We start from the raw sequence: 12,794 nt of genomic DNA, 5'->3' as shown, positions 1-12,794 counted from the left end.
CACCTTTGTCTCAACTACTTGTATTGCTTGTATGTCTGGGCTTCTATAAATGTAGAGGACTGAAGCTCTGATACCAATCTGATCTGATCGAAAAGAAAGATTTTCTCTACTCAAACTCGGAAGGTGGCCTATTGATGTCTTGATTGTTCTAGGTTAACCCATTTCTTTTGTCGCTCTCTTGCAGGTTGTCGATATAATGGTGGAGATGTCTCCATCGAATGAGTGCTTTGATCTCATCTCTTAGAGCCATTTTTCAGTGTTGTTACCCATGATCTTTATGGAACTTGCCAAATTTATTTGAGTCCCTCTTGTTAGTAGGGATCTTCATCTTCTAAGACTAATCAAGATATCCCCAATTCTTGACTACTGTTGTGATTAGGGCTCTTGGAGCATTGTGAGGGGTATACCTCTCAAACTTTCGAGGTAGGCTCCAAGGTCGCATAGCGATCCCTCCTTCTTGGCCATACTTGTTTTAGACTCATCTTTCTCTACGTGGCTTTGGCATTTTTTGCCATTCCTTCCTCCCATTGCCTCTCTTCGAGCTGTTATGGCCTGCTTAGCTTGAATGTATTTGTTTGCCGAGGAGAGGAATTCAACTAAATCCTTCAAAGGTCTCTTATCCAGTAAAAAGCTGAAGCACAAGGTCTTCAACCTATTCATTATCATAGGCACTATGATGGAGTAATCTAGCTTATATGCTTCCAGAGTCTTGATGTTGAATTGATTGATATCATTTTTTTTTTTCTTTTCCTTGTAGAAGGCATTAATCTGTTGCCACCAATTGCAAGACACTAATGCAGACTACCTCCATGGACTTGCAAGATAACAAGCAAAGGTCAAAGAGCATGCCAGATTAGTTTTGGTCAGGCTGTCCAATGCATAAGTCAAAGAGGATTTCATTGATCAAAAAATAATAAAATAAGGGAGAAGAAAAAAAGGAATAATGTTGTTATTAGATTGTAGTGGAGTGTTCTTTCTCTCACTTTTAGAGGGTCACTTGGATCTTTTTATAGCTAAAATACTGCATCTTAAGCAAATGGTATCCCAACAAACTTGAGATTGCACCACAATAACTTCTTGACATAGTTCTAATAACCTAGCCACATGGTGTAAACCCCTAGCGCAAAGATGGAATTGCCGGAACCTTGCGTGCATTTGGAGTGGAGGCTCTGCTCAACTTGCATTAGTTGCTGAGGTCATTAGGTTGGTCTAGGAAATTTTGGCTTCAGAGGTTGGCTTCTTCTGATATGCTCATCTTGGATTTCAGATAGACTTAGAGGTCCCAACCATTATGCCTTAGAGAGTTTCTGAGGATGCTTCCATCACCACATGGACGAGGAGTTGGACAAATTGAATCATGCGATATCACCTTAATTATTGCCACAAGAAATTCTATGTTGATCTATAATCTTATAATTGTTTAGTGTAAATAGGAGGCAAAAAAGCTCTATCTAAAAAAAGAGCTGTGATATGATATGTGGGTTTTACTGATTCAATGCATAAAAGGTAGATTTTATCATTTTCTATATCAATGGATTCTATAAATTGATGGGCCCCAATATTTGTAATCACATCTTTTGTTGTCTAGAATGTAATCAATAGAAGAATCAGCAGAATAATCACTTTGAGGAAAGATATAATTGAAAAGATTATCCAGCTTCTCTCTAAAATTTTTGTATCCAGTACTTCTAAAACCTTACCAGCATTTAAAACCACAGATACTAAAAGCTTGACTGAAGCGATAACGATAAAATTCTTGATCATTGATTTTGATATTAATTGACTAAAAATCTATTACATAAGTTAAAAAAGATGTTTACAAATATTGAAGAAAATATTTATATTATATCAATTAATTTATCAAGATTTATCAATTAATGTTAGCCATCATGAAGAAAATAGGAATTTTTTTAAAAAAAATGATATGATGATTGACACATCTGGAATATTCCATCTACCGTAACGCTGCTGACCCAATAGCAATCCTACATGTGTCTGCTGAGGAGTGCCAGTGTAGTCTTGGAGTGCTTACCACTTATACTTTTACTCCGCTCCACTCATTGAGATCCGTAATCTCAACAAATTTTTGAATATGCAAGTTCTTATCCCCTAACAACTCAAGCACGCCTCTGTGAACCTTGAGAGGGAAAATGGTTCATGTCCTCCCAAGTGATAGGTATCCATCTTTGTTTATAAAATTCAAACTCTTTGGGATCCTCTAGTAAGTAAAGACTTACTTCGCATTATCTCTTCTAGAGATAAGCTCCATACGAACTGGATCCATCTTTTTCATAGAACTCTGAGCAACTTTGACTCCATCGAAACTCCTCCAAGCTCCACATGAAACCCACCAGATCTCCACACTCCATCTCCCCATCTCAAATCCATCCACCTCACACTCTATTCTACATCACCACTAGTTTCTTCTTGAAAGCTCAGACCTCTTCTATTTGCTTCTGTGGGAGATTGACTTAGGCATTGGAGGGTCTACCGCCAAAGAATCCTCTAGTGTGAGGATTTTTCTATCTTTGATGGTTTTGTAGGACTGGCTTCCTAGTCGATTGAGGATACAACACCAGCGCACATCGTTCGAAAGTCTTATCCGACCGACCAGAGACCATTGTGTTCCCTCTCCCTGACTTCAGTTTGGCAGTCTAAGTTAGATCTACTCCCGATGGCAATAGATTGGCACTAGACGAAAAGTCCGACCCACATCTTAGGTTTTGAGATTTTCTCTTTCCATCAGTTGAGTATGAGGAGCAAGAAGACTATGGCAACTTCTTCAGCCACCTTTCTAAAGGTACTGACGGAACTCGCCGACTCTGATCGGGGTCATAGGGATCTCAGCATCTTAGAGACATCGAGTATCCCAACTGTCACCTCCGAGCAGTTTAGTATCTCTTGAGGAGCCTACGATGAAGCAGCCAGTCTCACCCTATTAGCTTGGAAGGAGTGCCTCCGATTATTCGATCTACCCATCAGAGTTTCGAGCGAGTTTCACTACTCATCAACATTGCCCCTTGGATGACGAGTGAGGTAAAGAGTGTGAGCTTGCTCCTCCTTCTCTTTCACCTTTTTTTCCTGACAGGACTTGTTTGTGAGTGGATGATCTACATGCCACCGACTAGGAGGAAGATCGACCGACATGACAAATTGGATTGGAAGATCCAAGAGGTGGACCGCTATCTTAAGGTCCTCCATTAGCACTAGCTAGCTTTGGGAGGAGAGCCCCTATTCATGATTCACCCTCCTTTCATGGAATAGATCATGGGAGAGCCAATCTTTCATCATTTTAAGGCACCATCAATAGGGGTCTACGATGGCACGATCGATCCCTATGACCATCTGGAGAGCTTCAAGACCCTTATGATGTTGCAAGGGGCCTCGGATCTGTTGCTTTGCAAGTCTTTTCCCATTACTCTTCAAGATCCTATAGAAGTCTGGTGCACCAGGCTCCAACCAAAATCCATCTATTCCTTCGAGGAGTTTGGTCGTTAATTCACTGCTCAATTCTAGAGTAGCTTGAAGCCAGGAAGAGGCACCGATGCCCTCTTCTACATCAAGCAGGAAGACATAGAATCCCTCCGAAGCTACATGAGTCACTTCAAAGTAGCCATATTGGAATTTCGTGATTTAGATCACTCGGTCGTAATGTCGACCCTCAAGAAAGGTTGAAGGCAAGTATCTTCTACTTCTCCCAGTTGAAGAAGTTCCCTTGTGACTTCTCTAAACTTCTTATCCAAGCTGATAAATACATCATCGATGAAGAGGGAATGGTAGAGAAGCGAAGGGAGAAGTTGGACCAAAAGAGGGCTAGTGAGGATCAAACAACTCTTCAACCAAAAAAGTAGAAGACCGACGGGAAACCACCTCATCACTCTCAGGACCCTCGATGATTGGAGGACTTCATAACTCTACATACATCTTGAAGGCAAATTATGATGGAAGGACATCTTTCGATGGTCTGAGAAGATGAGCCAATGAACTTAGTCTAGATGTGACTGATCGAAGTATTATCACTTCTACAAAGATTATGGTTATGACACAGAAGACTGCAACCAACTTAAGGAGAAGATAGAAGCCCTCATCTAGTGAGGCTACCTGCAGAACTTTGTCAATCACTCAAAAGATGTTGAGCCCTCGAGCTGCGAGCCTAAGCCTATGCCTGAGCCTTCAATAGATGGCAGATCCATCATCGGAGATAGGGGTGCAATCGAGTCGAGTCAAGCCGAGTAACTAGAAGCTCAAGCTTAACTCACTGAAAATACTTGGGCTCAAAATTTGGCTGGAGCTCGACCAAGCCTTAATATCCCAAGCTCCAGCTTGGCTCGATAAAAAATAGGCAAAGCTCGAAATCGATATGACTCCACTCAAATATGAATCGAACCATACTCGAGCTTAAGTTCGAGCTCAAAATCTAGCTTTATATTGCTAATAATATATATAATAATATATATATTATAAATAAAAATAATATAATTAAAAATATATATAAATTTGAATAGACTCATGAGCTTTCGAGTCGAGTATTCTACTACTCAAATTCAACTTAAAAAGCTATTCGAGCTACTCGAGCTCAATAATAATCGAGTCATGTTGAGCTCGAGTAGCTAACGAGTAGCTCGACTCGTTTACACCCCTAATCAAAGTTATCCACACGATTGTTGATGAACCTACAGTCAAATGTGAGAGCTTGTCCGTGAGAAAAACTATGCTTTTATAGCCCAAACTGGGATCCCTGCACCAAAGTGGTAGGGGTCGAGCAACATTATCTCCATCTCGGACACCGACGTTGAAGGCATTCAGACCTCCATAATGAAGTTGTAGTTGTTTTCATGACTATTGTAAATTATGATGTAAAAAGAGTTTTAAAGGATAATAGAAGCTCTACAAACATCTTATTCTATGAAGCTTTCTGTAAGATGAATCTACCTGTGAATCAACTCTGAAAGATCAACTCTCCCATAGTTGATTTTTTTCAAGAGATTCTGTCCTTATCGAAGATGTTGTGGCCTTGCCCGTGATGTTAGAAAATTGGATAGGATGTATGCATAGATTTCAAAAATCTTTTGAATAGCAGCGGAAAGGAACTAGATTAAATGTTTTAACCCCATATGCACTAGATCATATCTCATCCTATTTGAGCCTAGAAATAAAGAGATGCATATAATCTAAAAATAAAATAAAGAATGAGATTGAATCTCTATACTTTTGCGCAGGTTGAAATTCATCACTATTGATGATCTTAGATCCGAAGGTCGTTGAGCCGCACACATGTCCGGCTTCTACAGATATTCACTAGGATCAATTTTAAATCTTTTTTCTCATGATAAATCTTTCTTCTTCAAGTAAGATCTTGGCCTCTTTATCTTGATCAACTGTTGATCTTGACTATAACTTCAACCCTTGAACTGCAGTCTATATCTCCTTGTTTCTTGCTGTAAAAGAAAACCTTCTCAACTCAGGCGTGTGGAAGATGGATGCCCAACACTTGGGCATAGGAAAGAGAAGAGGGAGAGAGGATGAGACATGGAGATGTGGGAGGAAAAGTTTGAAATTCTCAAAATTCAATCTCTTGGAATCCTAAGAGACCATCTCCTTAAATAGGCCTTTCTTGATTCTAAATCATTATTCAATCAGGCTAAAAAGGTTAGATCTTATCTCATAAGTTCTCTTACCTCTTAATTTAATTTTCTTTTCAAAAAAATTAGATTTAATTGGAAAAGGCATCTCCTCTTTTGGCAAGCAGATGGGGTGCCCCAATCAGATAAGACAGACTGAGTAGGTGCCTCTCATAAAAGAGGGCAGGTAGTTGGGGTGCCAACACTTGGCACCCCCTTAGGGTTTTCATGCAAGAAAGAAGGGGTGTGGCCCGTCTTTCTTTCTCCTTCCATGCCAATGCAAGAGAGGGGGTGGGCCCCTCTCTCTTCCTCATGCCAATACAAGGCTGGCACCCCTTGGACTTTTCAAAAGAGAGGCATGGCGCCATCTCTTCTTTCCTATAATTCCACACACAATATAAGAAAATAAATGAGAAGATAATTTAGCTAACTCATTGATTTAATCCAATCCTCTTGGACTCACTATTAGGTGCTCAGCTAAATCCAAATGGATTTAGATTAGGTTCAAGGCTATGGACTTGATCCAATCGAAGTTTAAAGAAGAATTAGATTTAATCATGTGCTAGTATGGCTCACTTAAACCCAGTACGATTTTAATAAATCCTAACCCAATTAGAACTTCACAAGTCCAATTGCTAAATTCAAGATTAAATTTCTTAATATGTGACCCCATAGGTTCCATTTTATCTGGTAGTAAGATATATTGTGATCCCTATCATAATATCATCGAAACTCTTTTTGATGGGTTGGAATAATTTCAATTCTATCCTTTAAGGATCATCGATCATCAAGATGATGTCCGATGAATCCCACAATTCACCAATGCCACCTAGTAGTATATAGTGGCAACCCACTAGAATAAAAGTGCGAACTCCTAGGTGCAGTTATCATATGATTCAGTCCTTCTATCATGAGTCTTAATTTGACGGAGGTCATGGAGAACTCGTCCGACTCCATCGTCAGTCATATGTAAGATTTGTTGGATTCTAGTTCATTTGTAAATCCCGTGAAAACTCTTTTTCAGTATTCACATTTGCTTTGGCCAAAGACTTTCTGAACTCAGTCTCGCAAATTGCATAGGACATCTCCTTTTCTATCAAGATCGATAGATTTCATCTAGGTGCATCCTACTCCAAACAGCGAATCTAAACTTACTGTAGCCAATATATACAGCAAGGGCCCAAATAGCTAGAAATCAAGAGAATGTGTAGTCAAACCTAGTAGCCTCACTGTGAATAGCTGATGGCACCACATATCAAAGGATCACTCACACCACTGTAGCATTTAGATAACCACTGATGAATGAATAGACATCCAAGTTATTTCTCGTATTGGTCATGCTCAGTGCAAATTGTTCCCTAACAACCACCTACACTCTCATCTCAGGTCTCTACACCACAGACCTGAGACTCATCTGTTCAAAAAAGAGGTGATCCATACATCGATCTCAAATGGATTGATCATTGTCTCTATGACGATCCTTCGATCGGAAGTATTTAGAAACTAATCACTAATTAATGCATGTCTCAAATTGTCAACACCTTGAGAATATACAAAAATTATCTTTGTTAATTTTTAGGACAAATCATGGACACATAAATATGATTAAAATAAAAATTATCTTTTATTAATAATAAAAAATTTATAAATATAAAGTTTTATCCTAAAATTATAAAATATATCAGCCAATAATTGACTTCTAGGACACATATCTAATAGACTCCCACTTGACCTAAAGCCAATTGGCCATATACCTAAGATCCATCTTTTCAAGGTGGACTTTAGTCTTTTGCTGGCTAAGAGGCTTGGTCAGCAGGTCCATCATGTTCTGCACGGAGTCAACTCTCTACACCTCGATAAACTTCTTCTCAAGGTATTTGTGTATGATGTAGAATCGTTACTCTATATGCTTGGACTTCTAGTGAGACCTAAGCTTCTAAGCGAGAGCTATGATACCGTTATGACATCCGATGGCATCACACTCAGCTCCGTAATAAATTTTTTTAACCAGAATGCTCCCTTAGTAGCTTCAGAGGTGGCGATGTACTCGAGTTTCATGATCGAATCTACAATGATCGGTTATTTGAAACTCTTCTAGCTAACCGATCCTCCATCACACAGAAAAATACACCCTGATGTAGACTATCTATTATCGACATCAGATATGAAGTTTGAATCGATGTATCCTTTCACTTTCAGCTCCGATGCTCTGTCAAAGACTAAGATTCTTAGTCCTTCTCAAGTACTTAAGGATGTTCTTTACAGTAATCCAAAAGGATGTTCTTCATAGCAATCCAGTGTTCTTCACTTGAGTTCGCCTGATATCTGCTCATGACACTCACAGCAAAGGCTATATCAGGTCATGCACACAACATGACATATATGAGGCTCTCTATTATCGAGGCATAAGAAATCTTGCTCATACACTGAATCTCCTCAGATGTATCAGGACACATCTTCTTGGAGAGTTGAATGCGATGCCTAAGGGGTAAGAGATCTCTCTTGGAGTTTTCCATGCTGAACCTCTTCAGCATCTCTTCAATGTATATATGCTGTGAGAGTTCTATCATTCTTTTAAATCACTCCCTGTAGACCTTTATACCAAGAATGTAGGAAGCTTCTCCTAGGTCTTCTATGGCGAACTCTTTTGACAACCATACTTTGACAATGTTAGCATGGAAATATCATTCCAATTAGAGGATGTCATCCACGTACAATACGAGGAATGTGACAGCACTCTCACTAATCTTTTTGTACACACACGACTCCTCATTTTTGATGAAATCAATTATTTTGATCACACCATTAAAGCAAATATTTCAACTCTGAGATGCTTGTTTGAGTTCATATATGGGCCTTTGTAGTTTTAGACCTTGTGATCACTATCACTGGACCTTTGTCTGTGGATGTGAAATCCACAGACAAAAAGTTTCTTGATAGTCAATACCTTTGCATTGACTATAACCTTTCACTACCAACCATGCCTTATAGGTCTCTACCTGACTATCCGACCTAATTTTTCTCTTATAGATCCATTTACACCCAATAGGTACAATACCTTCAGATGGATCTACTAAGGTCCAAATTGGTTGGAATGCATGGATTCAATTTCTGACTTCATCGCTTCTATCTATTTTTCAGAGTCTACATCTGATATCACCTCATCTTAGGTCTTGGGATCATTCTTAATATCCCTATCTCTCATAAGGAACACTTCTTCTAAATCCTCTGTAAGAATACCTAAGTATCTTTCAGAAGGATGGGAGACCCTACTTGATCAATGAGGTGGAGGTAGTACCACATCTACTAGCTCATTACTGGGTTCGGGTTCTTGGACTCGATGCTCTTCAGAGATCTTCTCTCCGAACTTAATGTTTCTCTCACAGCCTTCATCTTGGATAAACTCCTTTTCTAAGAAAATGACATAATGGCTCACAATCACATTGTGATCCTCAGGAAGATAGAAGTAGTATCCCATAGATTTCTTAGGATACCCTATAAAACAAGCTTTAAAAGACCTAGCCTCTAACTTGTCCACCTGCTGTCATTTGACATAGGCCGGACATCCCCAAATCTTTAGATAACCAAGAGTTGGTCTCTTACCATTCTATAACTCGTATGGTATGGTAGGAACAGATTTAGAGAAAATCCTATTTAATAGATGAATTGCTAAAAGTAACACATATCTTCATAGAAGTCAGGAAGATCTGTGAAGCTCATCATGGATCGAACCATATCTAATAGGATCTGATTCCTCCTTTTGAATACTCCATTGAGCTAAGGCATCCTTGGAGGTGTCCATTATGAGACTATACCGTTATCTTTGATATAGATATGAAGTTCTCCACTAAGGTATTCTCCTCCTCGATCTGATCGAAGAATCTTTATAGATTTTTCGGTATATTTTTTTACTTCATGTCTGAATTTTTTAAACTTTTTAAAAGCTTCAAACTTATGGTGCATCAAATACATAAATCCATACTATGAGAAATCATCGATAAAGGTTATGAAGTAGATATAGCCACCTCTGACCTATACATCGAATGGATCGCACACATCAGTGTGCACCAGGGTTAATATCTCAGTCATCCTTTTTCTTTATCCTACAAAGGGTAGCTTAGTCATTTTGTCTTGAAGATATGACTCACAAACAGGATAAGACTCGAAAGTCAATGGTCCGAGAAGACCATCTTTCTTCAATTTGTTGAGTCTGTCCTCTCCATATGACCTAGCCTAAGGTACCACAGATACTTTTAGCTGATTCTATCTCTAGATCTATTAAATCTTAAAATATTTACTATTTGCTCATTAATATTAACACTTGCATCCATATGCAAATGATAAAGATCGTCTATCAAATAGTCACGTGCAACATACTTATTTTTCAAATAAATTATGCACAAGTCTTTATTAAAATAGAAATTATAATTATCCTGTACTAGTATAGAGACAAAAATCAAATTTCTACTAGCTATAGGAACATAATAACAATCTTTTAAAATTAAACTAAAGCCTGACGGTCATCGTAAAGAGTAGGTTCTAACGGCTACGAGCAACTCTTGTCTCATTGCCGACTTGAAGAGTAATTTTATCTTCTCTCAACCCTCTAACTTTTTTAGACCCTACATAGAAGTGCACGAGGATGCACTCAAATCAGAATCTAGAACCCAACTAGAAGAAGAGAAAATCGTTAGATTAGTTTCAATAACGAGCAAATCAGATGTGCCTTCAGAAGGCTCATCCAGTTAAGGACATGAGTCAATTTCTTAAAACTAAAATCTAATCTTAAGTTCTGGAGCCAGTCATTATGATTGGACTTGATCAACCTATCGGTGTTAAGAATTTGGGCTAGTGGGTTAGAACTTGACATGGCTATCTGTAGAGAGAATGATTTCTAATTAGATGTTTGTACTTGATAGATGTTTGTTTTAGAGACTTTAAAAATAAACAAGGCTCCTATTATTTTTTCAAATCTTTCACACTCCATAGGTGGAGAAACAAAAACCTATATGCGATCAGTTTTTAGTGGATACTGTGCTTCCACTAATCCGTGTGCACCTCACTTAACAGTTATTGGTGACACATGGATCAATGAGTGAACAACACCTTGTTCATTGCTTCATCGAGCAAGATGTAGTGGATTCGGTCTCTAAGTCCTATGACGTCACCTAACAGTTATTGATATATTTTTTAGTTAAGTCAGATCCATCATTCACCAGCGAGTGCAGAGCCATCATTGGGTCCCTCACCTAATAATTATTGGGCCCAACCCCATCTCTACTCTGAGGTATCAGATGCCAATAGAGTGGTTGTGCCTCCTCGATACAACCGAACCACTGTAACCAGCTGAGAACGATTAACACCAGGAAAGGCACCCACATTTCTATAATGGTGAAAGATTGCTAGACTTAATATTTAATTGAAAAGATTTAATTTAGGTCTCATATACTTAGTTACATATATTAAATATAATGACTAAACTGATTTAGGTCAGCCCATCTCATGTCTGACCCACCTAGCTGACATGGGTGAACATGAATCAGTAATTAACCAGACTCAATTCATAATCTACCAAATGACTAGGAAAGTGAGATCGATGGGAGGGATATGTCATTAACTCACCATAGATGCCATTTATGCGAGTAGCTCCTAATTAAAAACCATCGATCAAGAATGCCAAACTTATCTTAAACATCAAATAGTCTATTAGAATTGAATTCGTTGACTTAGTTATTCAAGCTCGAACTAAGGAGCCAAATTTGGTCTTAAGATAATCAATTCACATTAAGTATGAATCGATTGATCAACTATAACTAATCTCAATTTTAAGCCCCTATTGACCCAAACCCATCAATATCTAATTAGATTTGATCAACTACTCAAAATTGAAAAAAAAGTTCTAATCTGATCTAATTATGGACCTTATTGTAGTTTAATCTCTAGACCTAATTGGTTCAACCTATACCCAAACTCATATTTTATGCAATTAAAATTTAGATCTTAAATTCATAATTTTTAGATCCTTTAATTACAAATCTTAATTCTTAATAAAGTGCATTATGGACATGGGTTCAGTTTAGATGTCAAAATAATTTTTTATATAAATCAATTAATATTATATCAAATATAATTTTATATTTTGGTATTCTTCTTATATCATTTAAAGTTCTAATTTAGATGAGAAATAAATTTCAAATCTAAACAATTTTATCATGCAACAAAATAAAAGATCCTATGGTTTTTAGATCTAGAGTTTGACTGAAAAATAAGTTTTAGACCACGAGTGTATAAACTATGCATCATATACATCATTTTCTAATCTAAAACTAATCAAAAATATATATCAATATATGTATAAATATCTAGATCTAAAAACAATCAAAATACATATCTAACATATGTATTAAAGGATCTATATTTAAAATATGTCTCACATGCATGCAGTTTTAGATTTAAACTATAACCATATATCACACATATATATTAAGTTTTAGATCTAAAACTAATCAACACATATCTCATATGTGTAAAATCAAATCTAAAATAATGATTAAAATATTTTAAAAATATCTTTCAAAATGGTTCGTATAGGATTAGGACAATCTTTTCAATATAGAGGGTAAACCCTATATCAGGACAACCTTATATCAGTTTGATGCAAACTTTTAATCATTCTAATTTCAGATCTAAAATGATTAAATACATCTAATTTTAGATCTAAAATATTAATTTAAAAATTTAAAACTGGCCTTTCAAAAATTATAAATCTTGTGCTAGGACAATCATTTCAATATAGGGGGTTAACCCTATATCAAGACAATCTTATATCAGCACAAGATCAATTTTAAATCATTCATATTTTTAGATCTAAATTAAAAATTAGATTATACATGTCAAGAAAAAACTTGACTCTGATACCACAGTTAGAAAATCAGGTAGGATGCATGTATAGATTTCAAAAATCTTTTGAATAACAGTGAAAAGAAACTAGATTAAACCCTTTAATCTCATATGCATTAGGTCATATCTAATCCTATCCAAGCCTAGAAATAAAGATATACATATAATCTAAAAATAAAATAAAATATGAGATCAAATCTCTATACCTTTACATGGATTGAAATTCACCACTATCGATAATCTTACATCTGAAGGTCTTTGAGCCGCACACGT

Source organism: Elaeis guineensis, chromosome 8 (genome assembly GCF_000442705.2).
Source record: "Elaeis guineensis isolate ETL-2024a chromosome 8, EG11, whole genome shotgun sequence".
Taxonomy (NCBI): domain Eukaryota; kingdom Viridiplantae; phylum Streptophyta; class Magnoliopsida; order Arecales; family Arecaceae; genus Elaeis; species Elaeis guineensis.
The sequence above is the reverse complement of the archived record's forward strand: the minus strand, read 5'-3'. Positions refer to the sequence as shown.